Source organism: Cervus canadensis, chromosome 1 (assembly GCF_019320065.1).
Source record: "Cervus canadensis isolate Bull #8, Minnesota chromosome 1, ASM1932006v1, whole genome shotgun sequence".
Lineage (NCBI taxonomy): Eukaryota > Metazoa > Chordata > Mammalia > Artiodactyla > Cervidae > Cervus > Cervus canadensis.
The window spans coordinates 24,085,305-24,109,529 of record NC_057386.1 but is presented as its reverse complement, the minus strand read 5'-3'; the positions used below and the strand labels follow the sequence as shown (position 1 = coordinate 24,109,529).

Genomic DNA, 24,225 nt, shown 5'->3' with positions numbered 1-24,225 from the left:
CCTGGGCCTGGGAGGGGGACTGAGCCCCTCCCCCCATGCAACGCTGCTAAGTGATCACAGAGCTGAGACGGCGATGACCGTGACCAAACGGAGCCACTTCTCTTCCTGGCTGGGGCCCTGAGTAAAGAAAGGGCCATGGACGAGGCCCCATGAGGGGTCTCCTGCCTCTCACTGGGAGTCCCCACTGCCCCTCCCAGCCTGGAGTCCCCTCAACCTAGAGCTCTGGAAAGGAGGATGCCCTTTCCCTCCCTCCCATGCTGAGAAGCCCATCATCACCAACCCCACACAAGGCCTTTCTTTGTCTTGGCCAGTTGAGGACAGAAGGGGAAGCACCTGCTTTCAATGTCTGGTATGACCTGGAGACAAATGGGTCCCCACGGTCCTCCCCACTCTCACAGTGGGCCCTGGGGGTGGCTAAAGCTTGAAGGTGACAATTCCTGACCAGTTTGAAGGCAGAGACAGGTCCCAGCCCTTCGCGGCTCTACCATAAATTCACCAGTTACTGGGCCAGGCTCTCATCTACCACCCGAATGCGACAGGTGGGGTTAATAGCCCTATTTTGGCTGAGCAAACAGTCTCGGAGAGGTCAGGCGACTCGCCCAAGACCAGAACCAAAGCCAAGTCCCCGTGACTAGGGCTGAATGTGAGGCACTTCCATCGCTTCCATCACTGCAGCGTGGGCCCCAGGAGAGGAGGTGCAGCCTTCTGGGCAGACTTGGAGGAGGAGGAGAGGCTCAGGGCTGGGAAAGGGGCGGCCAGGAGCAGAGAGGAAGAAGGCTGGGGTCGGGTGTGGCCTAGACAGCACGATCCTGGGATTCGAAGGCCGGGTGGAGTGAGCCCAACTCGGGAGGGGCCCTCGGCCAGCCCTGCCACTGCCCGGCCCACAGCGCGTCCCCGGCCACCCCCAGACTGGCAGGACTGGGGGAGGACATGCAGAGCCTGGGAGCCTAGATGTAAGGGTAAGCTCCCTCCTCCAGCGTTCCCTGGCGAGTTGGGGGCCCCCGGGAAGAGGCTGGCATGAGGGCCAGAAGGCACGGGGCCAGCCTCAGGCCCGGCCGGGTCTAAGGACAGAGCCGCCTGCAGCAGTGGAGCAAAAACGAGGGGTCCGCTTGGGGCCTGCGCCCAGAACTGCAGGGTGGGCGTGGCGGAGACGGGAGGTGGGAAGTGGGAGGTGGAGGGTGGGGGAGAGGGCCTGTCGGAGGCCCGCAGGGCCTGGCTGCCTAATGGTTTTCTGAGGAGGTTCCTGGCGGATTAGAGGTCTGCTCCGAGCAGGGCGGGGCCGGGGGAGAGGTCGGGCAGGAGCCGCTGGGCCGTGCTGGAGAGAGGGACCCCGGTTTTTGGAATGGGATAGTGCCAGGGCCTGCACGTGCCCAGTGGGGCCAGAAGTTGGGGTGGCTTTTCGTGCTAACCCAGCGCCCAGTGGCTGCACAAACAGATGCTGGCTCCCTGGGGAGGAATGAAGATCTACCCAAGTGAAGGTGCTGGTGGGGGTTGGGGTGGTGTGCAAGGGGGTACCTTATGTAAGACAGAAATGCCAAGTGCAGAGCAATGCATGGGGTAGGGTGTGGGAGACTAAACTACCCCAATGCCTGCTGGAGAGGACTTTTCCATGGGTTGAGCCTGGGAGAGGGTTGCCTCCTCCACAGGCCCCCATCTCTGCTGGCAGAATCCCCTGCCCCTCACTGAGCTTTCCCCTACTTTAAGCCTTCTCCGTTCATTACCACCCCCACCACCAATCCCCTCCCTCTGCCTCAGCCTCCCCTCACATGGCCCCTTCTGCCTTGGCCCCTGCCGGTCCCTGCAGAGACCCATCCAAGGAGGCTAACACCTCCTCCAGCCAGGCCCAGGCCTGCAAGTCTCCCCCTCCCTCGCTGGAGCTGGCCGCAGGCAAGAGGAGCTTTCTCCTAAGAGGACCCCAATTCTTTTCAGGGAGTTGACCCAGAAGAGGGGCTGGGCCTTAAATGCAGGCTGGATGACTTCAAAGGGCGGTAGGTGGGGTTGGCGCCTGGTCACAGGTGCCACTCAGGGTGGGCCAACCTGCCCAACCAGGTCAGGGCTTGCACTGCACCCCGCCCTCTGCCCAGAACATCACGACACAGACCTGACAGCAGCTCCACCCATCAGAGACTCCCCCAGGGCCTCCCGAGAAAGACCTGAGACACAAGATCCAGGATTCGAGGCACAGAGGGCCTGGCAGGTCATCCTCGCTATCCTCCCACCCCAGCGCCCTGAGCCTCCACACACCCATTCACCCACGTGCACACCCACCGAGCTCTTGGCTACAGAGGGACAGAGATGAGGTCCAGGGCCTCAGAGGCTACACTTAGCTTTGTCCAAAAATACTTCCTGCTGTGTATCCTTTCTCTGAAATTCTGAGGAAATGAACACAGAGTAGGACAGTCCTCAGGCTGGCACCAGCTCCTCTGGACCATGGGGCCCTTGAACCTGAGACAGAAGTCCTAGACACACCCTCTCATGGCGCCCTCCGCCGCCTAACCAGACTATATGTCAGATGAACATCTGCACTTTCCTATGCTCAGTACCAGGTGCTCAGGACCATCTAGGGCAAGGGCTTAAGAAAGGCTAAGGTTTTTTTCCCTCCTGTAGGAAGCTAATAGCCTCAGCTTGCTGATCAGCAAAATGGAAATAATAATAGTACATACCATAAGGCTGTTGTGAGAAGTAGATGAAATACCATGTAAAAGTTCTTAGAGCCTGGCATAGAGTAAGTGCTCAATAAATGGCAGGTGTCATTGCTATGAGTATTAACAGGACTCGGGGAGACCACATGGAGAACCACATATGCCACTCTGGACTTCTGCAGCTGAGTGGGTTCTGGCCTTGTGCAAATCAGTGTTTGCCCCGGCACTGCCATTCCACCTGCAGCTCATCTCAGAGTAACAACCCTCAGGATTCAGACTGACCCTGCTATCTACCAGAAGGGCCTCCAAGGCCCCAGGCAGAGGCAGGAATGGTCGGTGGGGGCATGTGGCCATGGGCTACATATGGTGAAGGCTCACAGAGGGAGAAAAGGCCACCAGAGAGAGAGTCTTAGCCAATCAAGTTCCAGGAAGGCCTCAAGGAGGAGAAAGCTTCCCGGAGCAGGGGGAATAAACGGAGGGAAGTGGTTCTGTGTATCCTGGGCCAGAGATAGGATGGAGACAAAGAGGGTTAGGAGCGGGGAGCGCTGGGGGAATACAACAGGGTGTAAGGGGATAGAGAGATGAGATCAGCAAACAGGGGAGCGGGGAGAGCACCTCACCCTGGCTCTTTCCAGGCCCCACACTGGCTAGGACAGGCTGGGTACCAATGAGCCATGTTAGCGTCAGGTGGGGGAAGCCTGGCTTCTCAGCCAACCTCTGCCTCTACAGAGTGTATTCATCTCCATGCATTTAATTCAGCAGTTTGGCAAGGAAATGGGCTTTATTTACTGAACGCTGATTGCCAGGTTCTAAGTATAGGCAGTGACTGAGACAGTCAGGGTCCCTGAGCCTGGGGAGCCTGTAACCTGGAGGGAGCAGTGACCCCTCAATCCGAGAAGAGAAGCCCTCCTACACACAGGGAGAGTAAGGAGGCAGGGGCTGGAGAAGGTAATGTGGGAGGGCAGAGCAGGCCAATCTGAGCACCTCCCCCAACCAGGGGGAAGGGAAGGGGGAATGGCCTGGCCAAATGGAATAGGATCTGAAAGGCTGCTGGGAGGGATGCTGTTGGCACTCATTCCTGGCCTGAGTGGGAGGGGATGTCTCTGGACCAGCCAGCCCTGGACTCCAGCTACACCGACCTCCCTTACTTAGGCAGCAAGAGCCGGATGGGCCACATTCCACAGAGGCCCAGGCTGCCGTCCTACTGGGCTCGCATGCACCCCCAGGGGCAGGCTGGTCTCAGGGCTGGAAAAACTGGTCTTCCTGCTCCCCCCAACCCCAATACACACCAGTCTGGAGTTCGAGGATTCAGGAGAGGGGGGTCACAGGAACTGGAGCTTTCCTCCTTTCCACACTTGTGGACCAGGGAGGGCATGAGAGGACCTTCTCGCCTGTGAGGAACATGGCTTGATGGGATGGTGGGGGCAATTTTAATAGATTCAAAATCAGGATGGGATGAGGGTTAGATGGCTTTCCCTCTCCCGGCCTGACAGGGGAGATGTCCTGCTTATAAGCAGGAGAGCTTGAGGACAGACATCAAGAACTTCCCCGCTGAATGAACTGGATAGTGGTGAGAGAGGAGTGAAGTACTCTCTAAGAAGAAAAGGAGAGAATGGCTTTCAGCCTGGGATGAACCCAGGAAGTGCAACCTGAGGATGAGCTGACTGGCTCCTCACCAACTCCTCCTTCCTTACCGAGGGGTAGGGGGGCTGTCCTCCTGTCCTCATGGATCACTGCCACTCCCTGGACCATATTAGACCTAAGAAAAACTCCAGCCCCTGGCACTACCTCTTTAAGAATATCCTTCACAGCAAAAGATTTACTGTAGACCCAGAGAGGGAAACTGGTGACCAAAGTGAAGTCCCCAGATTGGCCCAGGGACATGTCAAGCCCTGTCTGGGCTGTTGGGAGCCCCACCTCCTTCCTTCCTCAGGCCTGTTATGATGCTGGTGCAGAGCAGTCCCAGTGTGTGTGTGGGGTGGGGGGGGCTTTAATGGACCATGGCCAAGCGCCCGAGGTTTCCAGCCCAGCCCCTCTTGGAGTGAAAAAGACCAAATTTCTGCTCAAGGTCCTTTCCTGAATGTAGGCCACAGATCACCCACCCGCCTCAGAATCAAGGAGCACTTGTTCAAAATGTTCCCACAATCTCCCCACTGAAATTCACTGGACCAGAAACCTGTATTTTATATGCTTTCCCCATCAAGGTCTCCACCCCCAAGTCCATCAGTGATTCTGAGAAGTTTAAAACTTTCTGCAAAGGACCAGCCCAATGAGCAGTTCCTAGAGAGTGGAACTTGGGGGAACTCAGAGTAGGTAGGCCGTAGCCTTCAAGCCTTCTGTTGTCCCAGGGAGAACAGTGTGACTGGAGCAGAAATTTCCCCATGACAAGTGACCTGAGTAAGAAAGACCTTTTCCCAGTGTCTCTGTCCTTTCACTTGATATTCACTTAATAATCTCTGTTGTCAGCAACTAAGTGGTCATCTCAGAAGAGGTCCTGCTCGCTTGCCTGAGGGGCACAGGAGGGGTAAGGCTGGAGGATGAACAGATGATCATTTAAGATTCCCTGGAGACCCAGAAGCATACTTGCCCAGCTTTCCCACAACGGCTTTCAGGATGGGCCAGTCTTCTCTCTGCCTCATCATAGCACTGCCCCATCCAGACAAGAGTGACATTTCCTGAAGGTGCTGTGACTCCTGGAGGGGAAGGGGCCTCTGGCTCTGTAGTCTGATATCCCACTGATATGTTCCTACCAAAGTGGAACTCACTGATGGCTTCATCATCCATTCACAAGTTCACTTATACACCAGGCTCCAGTCCCAGTCTGGGACTCAAACAGACTTATGGCACAGATAAGACATAATCTGTGCCATCAAGAGAGGCTCATATGAAACAGACGCTTGTGATCCAAGGTGTTCAGGCAGTTAATCATTCACCCACCTATGCACCATTCACAAGGTCCTGACTGTCTCCACCCGCTGGCCTTGTTGCCTACAGTAGAAGGATGCAAAGAGCAAGGGCTTTGCAGTCAGATGGTCTGCAGTTCAAATCCAGCCTTCTGGCTCCCTGGGGAAAACCAGCCAGCGCTTTGGCTCTTCCACCTGGGACTTCCCCTGGCTTGTTAGAGAGCCAGGAACAGTGTCAATTAGGGATAATTGAGCTAATAGCACATCAGTGAGTGAGTTTCTAATCATTGATTTCTCCTGTTGCAGCTTCTCCAGTCAAAGCGCTTATCACATCATGAGAGCGTGGTCTCTGGGGCACACACACACAACTCATACATGAGACTGGATCTCAGCACCTAGGTGTGCAGTAAGAGCTTGCTGTGTGAATGAGTGCTGGGTGCGAAGAGTGAAATTAGCAACAGCCTCCGGAAGGAGTTGGGCATTGCCACGAAGGTTCTGCCTTTGATTAGATCTATCGGCAGGTTTTTGGCTGAGAATTCACAGACCTGTGGATCAGGTTAACATGTGAAGGGTTAATGCTGACTCCTCTGACCTGCTTAGTCCCAAGGAGCCACGTATTCTAAGTTGCCAGGTGAGTGTTCAGACAGACACACCATACAGGATGACTCCAATCTTCCAGCTGGACCAGAGGGGGTGGGGCAGCAGCCAACGCCAGAAACAACTAAGGAGAGAGGGATACCTGGGTCTGCTTCCTTCCACCTCCCCACTGTGGAAGCGACAGTCAGCACCCCCCACCCCATCTCCCAAGAGAAGCTTTTGTATGTATCTGAGAAGTGCTTTGAAATTTCTAGCCTTAAAAGGACTTCTGTGCACTTCCCAGACATGAAGACTGGCAGGTGAAAAGGTGCCTCGTGGGCCCACCAACCCCAGCTCTCAGTGAACACACCAGGAGTGATTCCTCAGACTTTCCTTGGTCTTTCTCCTCTTTTCTGCAAGAAGCTTCCAACAAGGAGAGGAAAGGAATGCTCTTTCCTGCCGGTGCACTCACTCTGCTGTATAGGGGAACAGAGCCTGCCCTAGCCCCCAGCCAGCTGGGAGCCAGGCTGCCAAGGAAGACCCTGCCCAGGAGATGCAAGGAGGAAACAGATCAATCCATCCACCGGGATTTGGGTCAGACTTGCCTGAAAGGCAGACCCTGCTCCCAGGATCAAACCACCAAGGAGGAGACCAGGATGCCTTCCTCTAGGGATGGTGATGCATACACAGCACGTTCAGGAGCATCTCTCAGGAACCCCAGGCTGGAGCGAATGCTTTGTAGCAGTATGCTCCCACCAACGTGAAGGGACCGACATCCTTGATGATTGTTACCTGTGATGGGACTGCCCAATGCCTCCGGACAAGAAAGGTTCACCAAGTTAGATTTCGTCCACAGTGGGCGCTCTGTTTGAAAGATCGCTGTTTGTGTATGGAGATAGGAATGATGGAAAACCCAATCAGGGAACTGTTTGTTCTTTACTGTTTGTTAATAAAGTCCCATTTGTGTTGAAAAAAATTTTTTTAATGCTACAAAGTTCTGGAAACACACCACCGTTAACCAGAGTTACCCGATGGGTTTATGGCACGCATTGTATTCTACAGACTTCGGTACTGCTTACAGAAATTCTGTATATCTAAGTATGTATTTAGCAGTAAGACCACAGCAAAGGCTAGACTGGAACCCCCCAACTGGGATCAGTCCCCTAGGCACACCCTCCTCTCTCCTTTCTGCGGCACTGGGAGACCAGAGCAAGCCAGAGTATCTGCTTCCCACACACAGGCATTGGAGGCTGCCTGGCTCTGCAGGCTCATTCTTGTCTTCCCAAGGCTTTGTCAGGATTCCTCACGCTTCAGTGGGACCCAGGGTGAGCCACTTGCCTCGCTGTGCCTCAGTTTTCCCATGTGTAAAATGGGAGTCGGCCATACTAATAACTAGGATCAAAGAGATGATGTTTATGAAAATATTTCATATTCGTGACTGCTTCTCTTTTCCAAATGAAGGCGTCCCCTTTTGGGGGGGCAGGAGGAAGGTTGGAGTGAAGGTGAGTACCTGCCAGGTCCTTCAGGGGAGGGCCAACCACAGCAGTTGGGCAGCACCCAGAGGTCTGGGCGGGAACTGCAGCCCTCCTGCCTGCTGGCTCACTCCACGGACAGGAGGCTGGGGGAGCGGATGGGAGTCCTTCTGCCCAACCCCACTCTCAGTGGGCAGCCTTCGGGTCCTCTGCAGGCCTCTGGGGTTGGGGCGGGCAGAGGAGATGAAGGGAGAGAGGAAAATGGATCTTCCTCCTGCAGAGGAAGCTCTGCTGCTCAGAGAGGCGTCTGAACTTGGACTGCCATAGTGGGGACCCCGGGCAGGATGAGGAGGAGGTCCTGGGAGGGAGCCAGGTCCCCTTGAGAGGTAGAGAGGAGAAGGGCAGGAGCCAAGGGCCAGGGTGAACAGTGTCATCCATGGAGGAAACAGGCTGAGAGCTGGAGATAAGGTGGTTGTTCAAGGGGAGAATGGAGCCATTTTGACCAGCCCCCTGCCTCAAAACCCCTCCCAAAAGGGATGAGTATCCCCTGTCCCAAGGTCGGCTTCCCCAGGTCTAGCCCTTCTCGGGAAGTTCCTTCTGGAGCGTGACCTCGGATGTCCCCCTCCCTGCTGCCTGGGCTGGGGGCAGGGAAACCGCTGCTTTAGTCACGCCAGATAATCACCTCTGGTCACTCACTGTCTGGCCTCTTCCTCCAAGTAACTCCAAGGATCTCTTAGACATTATCTCACCATGCAGGCCTGGGAGGGGGGCGCCGTGGGTAGTGGGGGGAGGGGGGGGAGCCACATTTAAGAAAGAGAAACTGAGGGCAGAAAGGACCAACATGCCCCCTACCCTGTGTCCCCACGTAGGCTGGGAAGGGGACACCGTGTCGTACTCCATACGCCAGGGAGGGGTAGCAGGCAGACAGCAGAAAGAACCTCCAGGAGGGCACTCGAAAGGGGTCTTTGGAGAAACCCAGTGAATGCCAGATTCTGTGTCAAGAGCTTTATGGGGACTATGTCATCCCTTCTCCCACTCTCTTATCCTCACTTTACAGATGGGGAAACTGAGGCAACCACTTGTCTGAGACGGCTCAGTAAGGGGGAGTGTGGGGCAGCCTCTTGGTGGAACAACAGAGCAGTCAGTCTGGAGGCAGAAGCATGCCTGGGGCGACCTCCGGTCAGTCCTCCCGGAGGAGCCAGTAGAATGACCTTTAGGTGTCCTTCGAGGGGAGGGTGGTTTAGTTGCTGTCTGGTCCTACTCTTTGCGACCCCATGGACTGCATCACACCAGCCCTCCCTGTCCCTCACCATCTCCTGGAGTTCACCCAAGTTCATGTCCATTAAATCGGTGATGCCATCCAGCCAAGTCATCCTCTGCCACCCTCTTCTTTTGCATTCCATCTTTCCCAGCATCAAGGTCTGGAGGGGACACCTCTGCTAATCGTTGCTGCAGGTGCCAGGCCTCAGCTCACCACACTATTGACCTTTTTCTCCCCAGTGTTTTCACAGAACCTGATTTTTATGTCTGGGAGAGGAAAATAAGCCAGAAGAGGACCAACGGCTTCCTTTTCCTGTGTGTATATGACCCTCGGGTCTTTTTTGGTGCTAACGCGGGTGCCTCCTTTCCTCTGCTGTCAACTGCCTGCCTGTCCCATACATCACCCAGTGCCACAAACAGCAGGGTGGCCCTCCAAAACCTGAAGCAGGGGATTGACTCTCTAATTCTACCTCCCCGCGGACCCGAACCTGGTAGGTTTTTTGTCATGTACCTCTGTGACCTGGGAGGTTCTTCCCGGCGTCTGACCCAAAGCCTTTTCGAACAGTATGGCTGAGGCTCTACATGGGGTAAGAAAGGCAACCACAGTCCCTGCCTCCATTTGGAGGTGAGAGGAACTGTCCAAAGGCCTTCTTGGACACAGGACATCATGGGATCCCAGAGGTCGTACAGCCCCAGGGCTCAACTCAGCCAAGGTGAGAAGGCAGGCGCCACGTGGGACCTGGACCCACCTGTCCCTCAGCAGCGTCCCTCATTAGAATAGTAAGTGGAAAGCCATGAAGGACTGCTTATCTGATGGGAGCCCCACTCCAGGGGAGCCCCCTCTCCCCGGAAAAGCCTCATTACCAGGGCTCCACACCCGGATCTGCCTGCCTGTTTACTCTGTCCTAGGAACAACACACTCAGCACTTCAAAGGAGTCTCTTGATGGTGTGTGTGCTGGGAGGAAGGGGGCGGGGGGAAGGGAGTGGGCAGGCAGAGAATGGCTGGTGGGGGGCCTCAGGGCCGGTGAGCACTCTCTGGAATCAGGAACGGATCACTGAGGCAGCACCGCTTCTGCCCTCAGAAAGCCCCTATCTTCCGATGAAATACCGCCCTGCCGTGGGAGCCCCTGGTCTGATGGAAGAGGCAGCTCTCTCCTCCCTCCACACACACACAGACACCAGGACACGTAGACCTGAGTGTGGAAACTGACTCTCCTGTACACCAGGGCCTCAGACCTCCAGCTGCGGATTGAGGAAGGCAGCCCGGATGTCCCCTCGTCCACTCTGAGTTCCTGACTTGAAGCCCCAGCAGAGCCTGAGGACTCACTGTGTGACTGGCCACCTAGACTCCCACCCGGGTCTGAGCAACACAGACATTCCCATCCCCTCAGAATCCTCCTCAACCGCTCTGCCCACCCTGGTCTGGTGGGACGTCTTCCCTGAATCTTCCTGGTGCAACTGGGCAGAGCTTCCAGAAGATAGAGGACCTTCTCCCCTCCCCACTCCAGGAGAGTCAGGATGTGCCTCCGTGGATCACACCTGGGAGGACAAGTTGGGGGCTGGCAGGCACCGTCTCTTGCTTCACAGTCCAACAGCCACCGGGGGGCCTCCAAGAGAAGCCCTCGCACCCTCACACCTTCAGGGGTTTCTCTCCCCACCTGCTCTCTCCATCCCCAGCTTCATTAAAGAAGGTGGTTAACCTCAAACAACAAGCAAATTGAAGTCCTGAAGCCGATCAAATAGGAGGCGCCCAGAGGGTAAATTGAAGGCAACCTGCCCAGGCCTCAGAATTATCCTGTTCCCTTCCCAACTCCCAGGCTCCCTTTTCTCCCAGGTTCATAAAAAGTAGAAGGTTGAAATGAGGAGCTCGGTTGGGACAGAACATGGAATCCTGAGGTCTAGAGTAGGTACTCCTGGGAAAGGTCCCCAACACAGATGGCCCACCTGCTTCGGTGCCTCCTTGGGAATAGCGCCTTCCCACGGAGGAGCCAGGCCACAGTGAGCATGGGATCCAAACAGCTCTGGCATCTCATGGCAGAGGTGCCCTGGCAAAGCCATGGTGACAAAGAGGCTGATACGGATCCAATGACACTGCCCCCAGGAAGAGAGTATGGGCTGCAACTGGAATTGAAATAAACCATGGAAAATGAACTTGCACCAAGAGAATGTGGAAGATTCACCTGGGACAATTTCCCATTGGCAGTATGAAAGACAATTTTATAGTAACAGTTCCTAGCTTTCTCTAGTTGGTTTTTCTTTTTTTATTTTGGCCGAGCTGGCAGCTGGTGGGATCTTAGTTTCCTGAGCAGGGATTGAACTCAGTGCCTCAGCAGTGACAGCACCAACTCCTAACTATCAGACAGCCAGGGAACTCAAGTTAGTTCTCTGTTTTAATGTACGTGAGAAAATCTAACTCACCAAGTCACCACTTCACAGCTGTTATTGCTCAGAAGTATTTATTTACTCATTCTATTTGACAAACAGCGCTTTCCATGAGCCAGGCACCCTTCCAACTGCTTTATAAACACTAACTCGCTTAATCCTCACAATAACCCCATGAGATAAGTACATTGTTATCCCATTTCACAGGTGAGAAAACAAAATGCACAGAGAAAGGACTTGCCCAAATCACAAAGCTAGGAATTGGTGGAGAAGCTACGTTTAAAACGCGGGTTGTTATCAAATCAGTCAACTTGAAAGATCTCACTGCAGAAGTCAGGCCACTAGTATTCCCACAGCTGAGGTGTGGGAAGCACTGAATTCAAGGGACATAATTGGGATTTTATGTCCAATTACTTATCTGTTTAATTGTTTGTGAAGATTAATTTAAAAATAAATGAATGTTTTTATTCATATCTCCACCCATTTCCCTTGCTTTCCTCTGCCCAGTCCCAGATGATGAGAAAAGATCCAGGACAGGTGATTCATTTTTGCTGGGTCTCAAACCAGAGTTCACTCCTACATCCCTACCTCCCCATCAGCAATTCCATCCCCATTCCTGTCCTGACTTCCTTCCTCACAGCGCAAGGAACTGGATCCTGGCATTAGGTCATTAGCAGAAACCATAGAATTCACATCCTTAGCTCTGCTTATGAATTCAAACAATTACTGAATGCCAGAGCTAGAGCAAGAATATATAGGGAGGAGGGAGAGGGAAGGAAGAAGAGAAGGACAGGTGCTCTTCTTTTCATACCGTTCATGGGGTTCTCAAGGCAAGAATACTGAAATGGTTTGCCATTCCCTTCTCCAGTGGGCCACATTTTGTCAGCTCTCCACCATGACCCATTGTCTTGGATGACCCTACATGTCATGGCTCATAGTTTCTTTGAGTTAGACAATGCTGTGATCCATGTTTCATTCACAGTGTGAAAAAAAGATATGACACCGAAAGATGAACTCCCCAGGTCTGTAGGTACCCAATGTGCTACTGGAGAAGAATGGAGAAATAATTCCAGAAAGAATGAAGAGATGGAGCTAAAGCAAAAACAATGCCCAGTTGTGGGTGTGACTGGTGATGGAAGTAAAGTCCATTACTATAAAGAACAATATTGCATAGGATTGCATAGGAACCTGGAATGTTAGGTCTATGAATCAAGGTAAATTGGAAGTGGTCAAACCGGACATGACAAGAGTGAACATCAACACTTTAGGAATCAGTGAACTAAAATGGGCTGGAATGGGTGAATTTAATTCAGATGGCCATTATATCTACTACAGTGGGCAAGAATCCCTTACAAGAAATGGAGTAGTCCGCATAGTCAACAAGAGTCCAAAATGCAGTACCTGGGTGTAATCTCAAAAACAACAGATTGATCTCTGTTTGTTTCCAAGACAAATCATTCAGTATCACAGTAATCCAAGTCTATGCCCCAACCACTAATGCCAAAGAAGCTGAAGTTGAACTGTTCTATGATGACCTACAAGATATTTTAGAACTAACACCAAAAAAGATGTCCTTTTCATCATCAGGGACTGGAATGCAAAAGTAGGAAGTCAGGAGATACCTGGAGTAACAAGCAAATTTGGCCTTGGAGTACAAAGTGAAGCAGGGTAAAGGCTTACAGAGTTTTGCCAAGAGAATGCACTGGTCATAGCAAACACCCTCTTCCAACAACACAAGAGATGACTCTACACACGGACATCACCAGATGGTCAATATCAAAATCAGATTGATTATATTCTTTGCCCCTGAAGATGGAGAAGCTCTATACAGTCAGCAAAAGCAAAACCAGGAGCTGACTGTGGCTCAGATCATGAATTCCTTATTGCAAAATTCAGACTTAAATTGAAGAAAGTAGGGAAAACCACTAGGCCATTCAGGTATGATCTAAATCAAATCCTTTACGATTATACAGTAGAAGTGACAAGTAGATTCAAGGGATTAGATCTGATAGAATGTCTGAAGAACTATGGACGGTGGTTCGTAACATTGTACAGGAAGTGGTGATCAAAACCATTCCCAAGAAAAAGAAATGCAAAAAAGCAAAACAGTTGTCTGAGGAGGCCTTACAAATAGATGAGAAAAGAAGAGAAGCTAAAAGCAAAGGAGAAAAGGAAAGATATACCCCATCTGAATGCAGAGTTTCAGAGAATAGCAAGGAGCCATAAGAAAGCCTTCCTCAGTGATCAATGCAAAGAAATAAAGGAAAACAATAAAATGGGAAAGACTAGAGATATCTTCAAGAAAATTAGAGATACCAAGGAAACATTTCACACAAATATGGGCACAATAAAGGACAGAAACAATACGGATCTAACAGAAGCAGAAGATATTAAGAAGAGGTGGCAAGAATACACAGAAGAACTATACAAAAAAGATCTTCATGACCCAGATAGCCACAATGGTGTGATCACTCACCTGGAGCCAGACATCCTGGAGTGTGAAGTCAAGTGGGCCTTAGGAAGCATCACTATGAACAAAGCTAGTGGAGGTGATGGAATCCCAGATGAGCTATTTCAAATCCTAAAAGATGATACTGTGAAAGTGCTACACTCAATATGCCAGTAAATTTGGAAAACTCAACAGTTGCCACAGGACTAGAAAAGGTCAGTTTTCATTTCAATCCCAAAGAAAGGCAATGCCAAAGAACATTCAAAGTACCACACAATTTCACTCATCTCACTAGCAAAGTAATGCTTAAAATTCTCTAAGCTAGGCTTCAGCAGTACATGAACCAAGAACTTCCAGATGTTCAGGCTGCACTTAAAAAAGGCAGAGGAACCAGAGATCAAATTGCCAACATCTGCTGGATCATAGAAAAAGCAAGGGAATTCTATAAAAACATCTACTTCTGTTTCATTGACTATGCTAAAGCCTTTGACTGTATGGATCACAACAAACTGGAAAATTCTTAGAGAGGGGAATACCAGACCACCTTACCTGCCTTCTGAGAAATCTGTATGCAGGTCAAGAAGCAGCAGTTAGAACTGGACATGGAACAATGGACTGGTTCCAAATTGAGAAAGGAGTACATCAAGGCTGTATACTGTCACCCTGCTTATTTAACTTATATGCAGAGTACATCATGCGAAATGCCAGGCTGGATGAAGCACAAGCTGGAATCAAGATTGCAGGGGAAAATATCAATAACCTCAGACATGCAGATGACACCAACCTTATGACAGAAAGCAAAGCAGGACTGAAGAGCCTCTTGATGAAGGTGAAAGAGAATGAAAAGCTGGCTTTAAACTCAACATTCAGAAAACAAAGATCATGGCATTGGGTCCCATCCCTTCATGGCAAATAGATGGGGAAACAATGGAAACAGTGACAGACTTTAGTTTCTTGGGCTCCAAAATCACTGCTTATGGTGACTGCAGCCATAAAATTAAAAGACACTTGCTCCCTGGAAGAAAAGGTATGACAAACTTAGATAGCATATTAAAAAGCAGAGACAATACTGTGCCAAAAAAGGTCTGTATAGTCAAAGCTATGATTTTATCAGTAGTCATGTATGGTTGTGAGAATTGGACCATAAAGAAAGCTGAGCATTGAAGAACTGATGCTTTTGAACTGTGGTGTTGGAGAAGACTCTTGAGAGTCCTTTGGACTGCAAGGAGATCAAACCAATCAATCCTAAAGGAAATCAATCCTGAATATACATTGGAAGGACGGATGCTGAAGTTGAAGCTCCAATACTTTGGCTACCTGATGCGAAGAACTGACTCATTGGAAAAGACCCTGATGCTGGGAAAGATTGAAGGCAGGAGAAGGGGACAACAGAGGATGAGATGGTTGGATGGCATCACCAGCTCGATGGACATGAGTTTGAGCAAGCCTCGGGAATCGGTGAGGGACAGGGAAACCTTGCATGCTGCAATCCATGGAGTCACAAAGACTCAGACATTACTAAGCTACTGAACTGAACTGAAGGTGTTCTTCTATTGATTCCCACTGAGGAGAGCACACTTTTTCTGCAGCTGAGGTTGTGTCCAAACCCCTTGACCCCAGTGGCCCCTGCCCACCATCAGAAAAGGCCAGGTGCCTCTCAGGGACACTTCTCTAGCCAGTGTCACCCAAACGACCAACCCCTTGCCCACAGCCCCATTCCTGGCTTTGGCTGGGGGTGGGCGGGGTGTGCCCCTGAGAGATGAGACAGGACTTGCCAGGGAGCTGTCAGGCTCTGGGGAGAATGCCCCAGCCTCTGGAGGCGCAAACAGAAATCAGGGGACACACCAGGCCGACACTTCCGCCAAGCCTCCTCCTCCTCCAGGCCTGTCCTCAACCCCTTGCTCCAGGGTGGGTTTCAGTCAGATCCCCGCCATCCCCATTATTCCATTGCCCCATCTCCCACCCCAGCCCCACCTCTCCCTCACCCCCACTTCATTCCTTCTCAGCCCAGCTACCTCTGTCCTCCTGCTGGAATCCAGCCCCAGGTCCTCCTCACCCAGCACCTGAAGCCCCTCTCTCATCCCACAGCCAGAACAAGGAGGCAGCCCCTGCTATACCCTGGCAGCCACCCCCAGTCACTGGGGAGGCTCTTTCAGACTCTTCCATGTTGCTCCCCTTCCCCAAACTGAGTCACGTACACATACCTTCTGCCCACCAGGCGCCTAGCAGCCATAGCAAAGATGGGTAGGGCACATGGTGGCCTGTATCCATGGCAGGTCAGGGGCTCAGTTCCTTGCTCAGGGCAGCATCTCTCAGTCCTCAGAGAGGATGATGGGTGGGAGGAGGGCGAGGTGGTGAGAAAGGGAGAAGGAAGGGGTCCAGCTAAGAGCTACCTGTTTTAATGCAAACACACGGTGCATAACATGCAGCCTGCACTGCTCTCTGCTCAAAAAACCTTAGGTTCAGGGACTCTCGACCCTGCTAGCAAGCCTCTGAGACAGGCACTATTACCGATTCCTTTGTACTAATGAGAAAAACTAGGCACAGAGAGGTTAAGTAACTTGCCCAAAGTCACACATCTAGGTTTCAGAGCAGGATTTGGACCCAGGAAGTCTGGGTCTCTGCTCTTCTGTGAAACTTTCCTATTTAAAAGCCCCGCACCCACAAAATGAAGCTGGGGATCCCCACAGAGGTAGTCCGAGCCCTTCTGAAGCTCCAAGCTCGCTCTGCAGCACTTCTTCCACCTCCACTCTCTGTGGAGCTTGAAGAACTGAATCCTAGCTCTGCCAGCACCCTAACTGTATGATCTTGGGCAAGTCACTCTACCTTCTATGGCCTCAGCTCCTCAACCCTAAAATGAGAGCTACTGATATCTCTTCTCAGGCAGAGTTAATGAGACCACCTGGATGACGTACCCACTAGGTGCCTGGCACTGGTAGGAGCTCCGTCCAGAGTAGGAAGGAAGGAGGAAGACAGAGAGTTCTAAGGGAGGGAGCTGACGTGGCTGGACTCTTGGGTGGGTGTGAAGAGGAGGGGTCTCTTGTCAGGGGCTGGGGTAAAGAGAGGGACATCACCCAGAGAAAGCTGGTGCTCTGCAGTGGCCTGGCCGGTCACCGCCAGTGGGGGAGGGACCCACTCTAGCATTCCTTTCCGAGGGTAAGAAGGCACCGGATCCCAAGGAGGAACAGCCTACCCAGTCTGGGCCCAGGCCTGGACCCCATGCCTCCCACCAGCCCTGCAAGACCAGAGCCAGGATGCAGCCCACAGGATGCTGGCTGGGGCCACAAGGCCCTGTTCCTGGAGGAGAGTGGGCAGCTAGCACACACAACTTCCCCAGAAGGGGTCCTGAGTTCTGAGACTGCTGTGGCCCCAGCTCTGAGAGGCTAACAGCTGTGTTGGGATGGGAGGGGTCTGCACTCAGCGGGGGTGAGCCCATCCACCGCCCCTGGCCTTGTCACCCTGGCCTAAACCAGACACACAGCCCACCCACAAGGGATCCAAGGCTTCCCTGGCTCCAAGGACTGAACCAAATTATTTCCCAAATGTGGTAAGTAATGAGAGAGTGGGAAAGAGAGGGCCTGATTTCCCAAAACCTGGCACACTTTCTGAATGAGCAGGACTCTCCTCCTCGTTTCCTCACCTGCAAAATGGGAGACACAACAAAACTCCTGCCTGCATCTCAGGGTTGCCAGGGGCTCAAAATGAGATCAAGTGTGTGAATGTGCGACTGTAAAATGATCACAAACTGAAGGAGTTCCTGTCTGAGATGGGTTGCATCAGTCAGTTGCAAATATAGCTATTGGAGCTACTGCTATACAAGCTGGTTTGGGTCAGGAGAGCTTTCTTTCTTTCTTTCTTTTTTTTCAGGAGAGCTTTCAACATTGGCAAAGGTGAGGGGAGCCCAGTCTCAGCCCTCCAGAACTTTGATCTTCTATCAAGAAGAGAACAGGCTGATCTGCCATCACAATTTAGTTCTAGATCTGCCTATCCTTGGTCTCGCACGCCTCCTCTTCCTTGAAACTGGAACCTATCAAATGAGGGCACACAACCCCTGTTCTCCGAGATGCTCAGTTGATGTGGCAGGGCCAGCCTCAGGTCTCAGGACTAGCTCCCACCACCTGATTCTGGAGACCAGACCCCAAGCAAAGAGCAGGTCCCCATAGGGGGTGGGATGGTTCTGGCGGGGAGTGGCCTGGGACCTGCTTTCTACCCTCCCACTCATCTCTGGGGTTCCCTGAGCCTGCTTTTGAGGATGTGACCAATCTGGCTACCTGGGAATGAGTGGGTTCCAGACACCCCAGGGGCTTCTGTCCTCCTGGGCTCCGCAAGGCAAGACCCCTGCAGGGATGAGCTGAAGGCCCTTCTCCCTGGCAGTCACCCCCTGGCAGGCACGGTGGGGGGACAGGGCAGAGATGCCTGCCCCTGAGATTTTCTGGGTTTAGGAGGGAGGGAGGGAGTGGGGCCAAGGGGAGTGAGTGGCCCATGAGAAGGTAGGGAACCCAGGCTGACCCCACCACCCCCTGCTATGGACCCCCTTCCTCTCCTAGCAAGGGCAGGAAGGGAACCCTTGATTCTGAGCTTCCAGGAGAGAGTCTCTTCAAAGTATTAGTGGGAGACTGAAGCAGGAAAATAACGAAGCAGGGACTCTAGCGAGGTCCTGGCTCAAGGGTCCTGGAGAGGCCTTGATGCTGACAATAAATGCCAGAGGCTTTAAACATCCAGAGTTTCAGGGTGAAGACGCAGCTGTCCCTGCATCCCTGTAGCCTTCGGGAAGCTGCCCAGGGCCTCAGAGCTCAATTCCATCTGTCCCTCCGTCCCTCTCACTCTGATGTCCTCCCTCGACCCACACTTCCTTCCTCTCCTTTCATCTATTCAAAGAATTGAGTGGCTGCCTTCAGCCCAGCCCTCCGTAAGTACTGTGGATCTTATAGTTCTGTGTGGCTGGGAATCGTGTCCTTATTTCACTGTGTGGGCCCAGCTCTCTGGGTATCCAGTGTGTCTTTTTGCTCCCATGAAACTGAGGGACCCCCCCCTCAGACTGGGGCTCCCCAGAGCCAGTGCAGCAGTGTCTCCCTCAGATGGCCACCCCCGGGGTCCCTCCCTGCTGCAGAGGTGTGCTAGGACAAGTCTATCCCGGGAGAACATGCCCACCTCAGCCCAAATATCCAGTTTCTAGGGCAGAAAAAACTCCCTCACTCCTCCAGGCTTCTCCTCAGCCAAGAACCTCAGACTGGGGACTCTGCCAAGTTGGCAGAGCTGGGGAAACAGGCCGCAGTTGTCAGGTGGGGAGAGGGTGAGACCCGGGCAGCCAGGTGCTAACTCAGGAGGAACAGATTCACAGGTGAGGAGCAGAGGCTCGGAGACGCGCGGGCTGGTGACACTCAGGCAGAGCTGGAGCCAGTGTCCGGGCCTGGGAGCTGCCTCCACAATCACCGACCACCGGGACCCAGACGCTGACACTGGACAATCACTCTCCCCCATCCCACCCTGGCCCATGGGATGGTGCGGGGGGAGAAGAGGCCAGGAGGCGCTTCTCCACTCCGCCTCGAACCAGGCCTAGAGACAGGGGCTGCCATGCCCTCCGTCATGAACCAACCACCCCCGCAGCCCCTGAGGACCCCCTTCCTATCAGCAAAGGGACAAAAGAGTGTCCCCAGGTGCCTTTGGAATCAGGGAGTGGTCCTGGCACTTGATCCCCAAAGGGTGGCTAGGTAGGAGAGGGAGAAAGAAGGGGACACGGAGGGACAACAGAGGAGGCAGGGAGGAGGTGGTGCTGACCTTAAAGACGGAGAAAGCCAGGGCATCACACCGCTTACACAGCGGCACACGCATCCACACACACTTGCGCCTGGACTCATACCTGTCTGCTCACTCCTGCTCTGGCTCACGTTTATGTGTAAATGTGTGTACATAGAAACTACATAGATCCTTTCACATCAGAGACCCAAGTCAATTCTCACATCCACACACACATCACGCATGCTCAGGACTCTCAGACACAACCCTCTCCCTCATTCACATTCGAAATGACCTCACAGGATTACAGGCACTCACAAGTCACAGCCTCTCACACCACACTTGTCTATAGAGTCACAAACCCTCGCTCCCAGGCACACCACGTGTGCACACACACACCCACAGTCACTCAAGCTTGTGTACACACTCTCATACACACACTCAGCATCACACACTCCCTCACGGCCATGCGCGTACACACACACACACGCAATCACACATGCTTGGGCTGTCAGTTCAGAGGGGGTGCCCCCCAGCCTCTGGAGTTCCTGATCCCCTAAGCATCCCTGAGGCATGGCATCTCCTGGGTCCTGCCCAGAAATGCCCCAAATCGAAATCCCTGCTGAAGCCCTTGACTCACGAGCTCACATCCACCCACGGGTGCCCATCTTTGCCCAGAACCTAAAACTGGCCAGAACTACCGAGGCCAGAGAGAAGTGAGGCCCCAGCCAGGGACATGTGTCCTGCTTTTCCCCCAACTCTCTGGAGCCTGGACTCCCACAGGGCCCTGAGCCCTCAGCCCAGCAGACTTGCCTCCCCCTGGAGGGACCCTGGATAGGGCACAGAACATCCTTGTGCCTCAGTGTCCTCACCTGTAAAAAGATGGGGTCACCTCATTCCACGCCCCTGTCAGGAGTCACAAGGCTCCCACGTGACCAGGAAAGGGCACTGTCAGCTGGAAAACATCAAGTTTAACTTCCGGGTTAGTCATCTCTTTTGTAGCATCACCCTCCTCATGGCATCCTTGCAAAACAGGCCCAGAGAGGCCCCAAGGCTAGTCCAGAGCTGCAGCATGAAGGGAGGGCTTTCTCAGCCCTGGGGGTCTATCCACACCCAGACCACTCAATGCTCAAGGTCAGTCTCTTCAAAAGGGCCCAAGTCTGTGCCACCAGGTGCCCTGGGGGGTAACAGGGAGGAGAGGGCCTCTTCTCTGATGGGGATAAAGCCCTTACACCAGAGGGCAGATGCTACTGAGATTTGTAGGCTCTGGCTGGGGCCAAGGTGCAGCCTGAGCCCAGTGCCTTGGAGGGTCGGGGACCTGTAGGGGTTTCGATCCCCTACTTCCCAGATTAGGTCATGGAGAGGCTCCTGGCAAGATCTCCATCCCCCGGGGAAAGAGAATGACATGGTGCTGCCTGCCACAGGGCTGCAAAGGGGGCTCATGGGGTGGGAGGTCAGCCCGGCCCAGAACAAACAGACCCTGGGAGGGCCTGAGATAAGTCCAGGGAGGGGCAGGAGGCCTGGAGACTGTGCTGGGAGCTGAGGGCACGACCAGGAAGGAGGTGGGCAGCCTGGAGCTGACCTAGCTCATTGCCCTGTGGTCTTGCCCTGGCAGCAGTTTCCACCAGGGAGTGGGTAGGGCCTGAACCCCAGGTTCCGGGTGGGAAAGGCACAGAGGAGGGCAGCCTTCAGTGTGGGCAGGGGATGCAGATCACATTAGAAAGAAGGGAAAAAGAGAAAGATGGAAACAGAGCTTATAGAGATGGAGAGAAGACATGGCAATAAAGACAGAGAAGTCAAGTCTCCAGTCAGAGTGAGAACACACCGAAGGAGACAGAGAAGGCAGGACGCCGATCACACAGCAGCCCACGCACGCATGCACATGTGCACAGACTCACACCTGTCTGCTCCCTCCTGCTCTTACCACGTTTATATACAAACGTGTGTACATAGATCCTCTCACATTAGAGACCCAAGTCAATTCACACGTGCATACACACACACACACACAAGGGAGAGAGCATGCATCCATGGGAACTGCAACCTGGGGACCCAGCCTGGGACAGAAGATCAGAGACACAGAGAGCCAGAGGACCAGGAAAAGAGAGATGGAGAAAGAGAGAGAGAGAAGAGAGATAAAGACGAGTCAGAGAGCTGGAGCCAGACTGAGAGCAGGGAAGGGAGTGAGGGCGAGAGGCAGCCTGAGCCAGGCTCTAATTATGGGCGGGCGGGCAGGAGCAGAGGGCAGCCTGTTTGAAGTCTGTGGTGAGAAGCATCAAAGGGAAAGGAGGGAGGCCAGCAGGGCGGGGGGCGGGGGGGAGACACAGGAGGGGCCGCCCTCTGCTCGGGCCCACCTGGACCTCCCAGTCTCCACCCCCTGCCCTGCCCAGCCCCCAGCTCCCTGCCACCCATCTGCTCAGGACTGGCCAGAGGTCCGACCACCTGGTCACCAGCCTGGGGCTCAGGCTCCTGCAAATCCCTGCTGCCTTCTCAGCATCCCCAGGGGCAGGGCAGGTTTCTGGCCTCAGGGACTGCCTGGACTGGGGGGGGCAGGCTTCCCTTGTGGCTCCTGCAGCTGTCCCCTCCCTATCTCCCAAAAAAGTATGTCCTGGCATCTTTTGGGCCCCCCACTTTTGGGATCCTAAGGTGAGTTCCAAACCGTGCCAGCTTTGGCATCTCAGCACCAGTCCCCATGATTGGTCTTACCTTCAACTGGGAAATCTCTAAGGGAAACGCCCACCCAGGTCATTCTGGCCTCTTTGGCTGCAAGAGGATGTCCCAAAATGACCTCTGGGCCACTCCCTTTTCTCAGGTCAGCAAATCAGCTGTGCTGAACCACTATGCATCACCTTCCCCAAAGAATGTATGTTTCTGTCCTTTCTCTTCTGATCTTTCCAGAGTTCTACAGCCCTCTAGGCCAGAAAATCCTTCTGGTGTTCTCACCCGAATCCTTCATGCTGCCTCATATTTCAGATAGAGGCTAGCAGGTCTCTGTACAATGGCCTAGACACACAACATGAAGGTCCTTGCTAGAGACCATCTCCTTGGTCTCAAGCCTTCTCATTCTCTGGGGCATCACCTACATCCCTCTGGTGTGTCTTCCCAGCTGCTGTTCCTTAAACCTGTTCTAACCAGCTAGAGCAGGATGCAGGGGGTGGTGGTGGGCTCAGAATAAGAAGTGGCCCAAGCAGAGAAGCCAGGCCAACATGAATAGGAATCCTGATTTTACAGCCTCCTAAATGGGCAACACCAGGCACATTCTTTAATCTCTCTGGACCTCAGTTTCCTCATCTATAAAATGCGAGAAATACTCACTTGAAAACACACTGTGAGAATTGAACATGATGCTGTATGTCAAGTGCCTGGCCTCCAACAGGTACTTGATGCATGAGGCTCCTATAATTCGGAAGTCAGGCCATCCAGGGTCCCAGAGGGAAGATTTTCCCCAAGAGAAAGGCAAATGAGAATCCTCTTGAAGCCAAGAAGAGGCCTGACACCTGGGAAGGGGAAAAGAAATGATTGCACTCCACCTATCCCCCGACCAAGCACACCCCCTCCTGGCATCTGACTAACACATGTCTTGTTACAGCTTCTGTCTGCCTCCTCTCATTCGGGAAAGCGGGTCAGTGTCCACCTTCCATTGTTAGAGCAGAACTGCGTTGTCAAGTTCGTGTCAGCATCACACCACCACAGCAGATGCCAGGCTAATCTCTGTGGTCATGGTCTCCTCCAGTGCTGACTAAACCTCAGGGAAATAGGGAGGAACAGCCCTAGATCCTCAGGAAGTACAGACACTGTCCCTAGAGAAGGAAGGAGCCCCCCAGAGAGTGCAGGAGAATCACACCACCCTGTCTGCAGTCTGTAACCATCTGGGAGGAGATGCTGTCCTGCCCAGCACGCAAGCGAGGAAGATGATGGCAGGCTGAGAGGAACGTGAGATCTAGACTCCCAAGTTGAGCCATACCTGTGCATAAGATGGACACATCACCAGCATTCAGACTCTCAGACTTCAGAGCAGAGAGACAAAACCTACCCCTGAGTGTGATATAAATCAGGTTGCAACCAACCAGCATATTCTAGATTTTTCTAAATATAATTTCTCTTCATCAGTTCAGATGATTGAGGGCTGACCAAAACCAAAATACTTGTGAAAAATTCATTTTCTATGTATAGCCTGTCTTTCAAAAGCTCCTTCAGGCTCTCAAATCTCACCACGAATCCACACACACATATCTACCCACCTTCCCATCTCTACCTTTTCATACATTCATCTATCTATTTATCCATCAATCCATCCACTCTTCTATCCATTTATCCATCCTTCCATGCATCCATCCATTCACCTACTTTTCCATCCATCTATCCATCCAACTATCCTCCACCCACCTAATAATCCATCCATTCAACCATTCACTCATATATCCATTTATCTAAATACCTGCCCACCCATCCATCTTAACACCACCCACTCACCCATCCACATGTTCCACTTGGTCACTTATCCGTCCATCCATTTACCTGCCAATTGACACATGCATCCCCCACCCAACTCACCTGTGCGTTCACCCTCTTCTATATATTTATCCACCCACTCACCACTATATGTCCATCTTCATACACTGATCATCTCTTATATTGAAGGCATGGAGCCAGATCCCTAACCTCCATGACCATTTGCAGTTATTGGGAAATCCCAGCTTCTTGGTATGCTTGGCAGCTTCCCTTCCAAGGACAGAATGGGGCTGGTGCCTCATTGTCTCCACTAAAGACTGAATAAAAGGAGATAGGAGGGGACTAAACCTTG

General features: G+C 52.8%; 2 long non-coding RNA genes across 6 annotated transcripts in view; one reads left to right on the top strand and one right to left on the bottom strand.

Moving 5' to 3' along the window:
* Positions 1-24,225, bottom strand: part of LOC122443126 — a 61,842-nt gene that overhangs the window by 25,593 nt on the left and 12,024 nt on the right. For 4 of the 5 annotated variants that reach the window (XR_006269935.1, XR_006269931.1, XR_006269932.1 and 1 more), the window contains exons 2-4: positions 22,737-22,918; positions 20,294-20,376; positions 15,890-16,078 (exon numbers count right to left, since the gene is read on the bottom strand). This is a non-coding gene — a long non-coding RNA (uncharacterized LOC122443126). The remainder of the gene's footprint in view (positions 1-15,889; positions 16,079-20,293; positions 20,377-22,736; positions 22,919-24,225) is intronic. The other variant, XR_006269936.1, reaches the window with a different exon arrangement.
* LOC122443142 lies at positions 860-6,955 on the top strand. Its single transcript, XR_006269938.1, has 3 exons — positions 860-959; positions 5,852-6,176; positions 6,426-6,955. It is a non-coding gene; the product is annotated as an uncharacterized LOC122443142 (long non-coding RNA).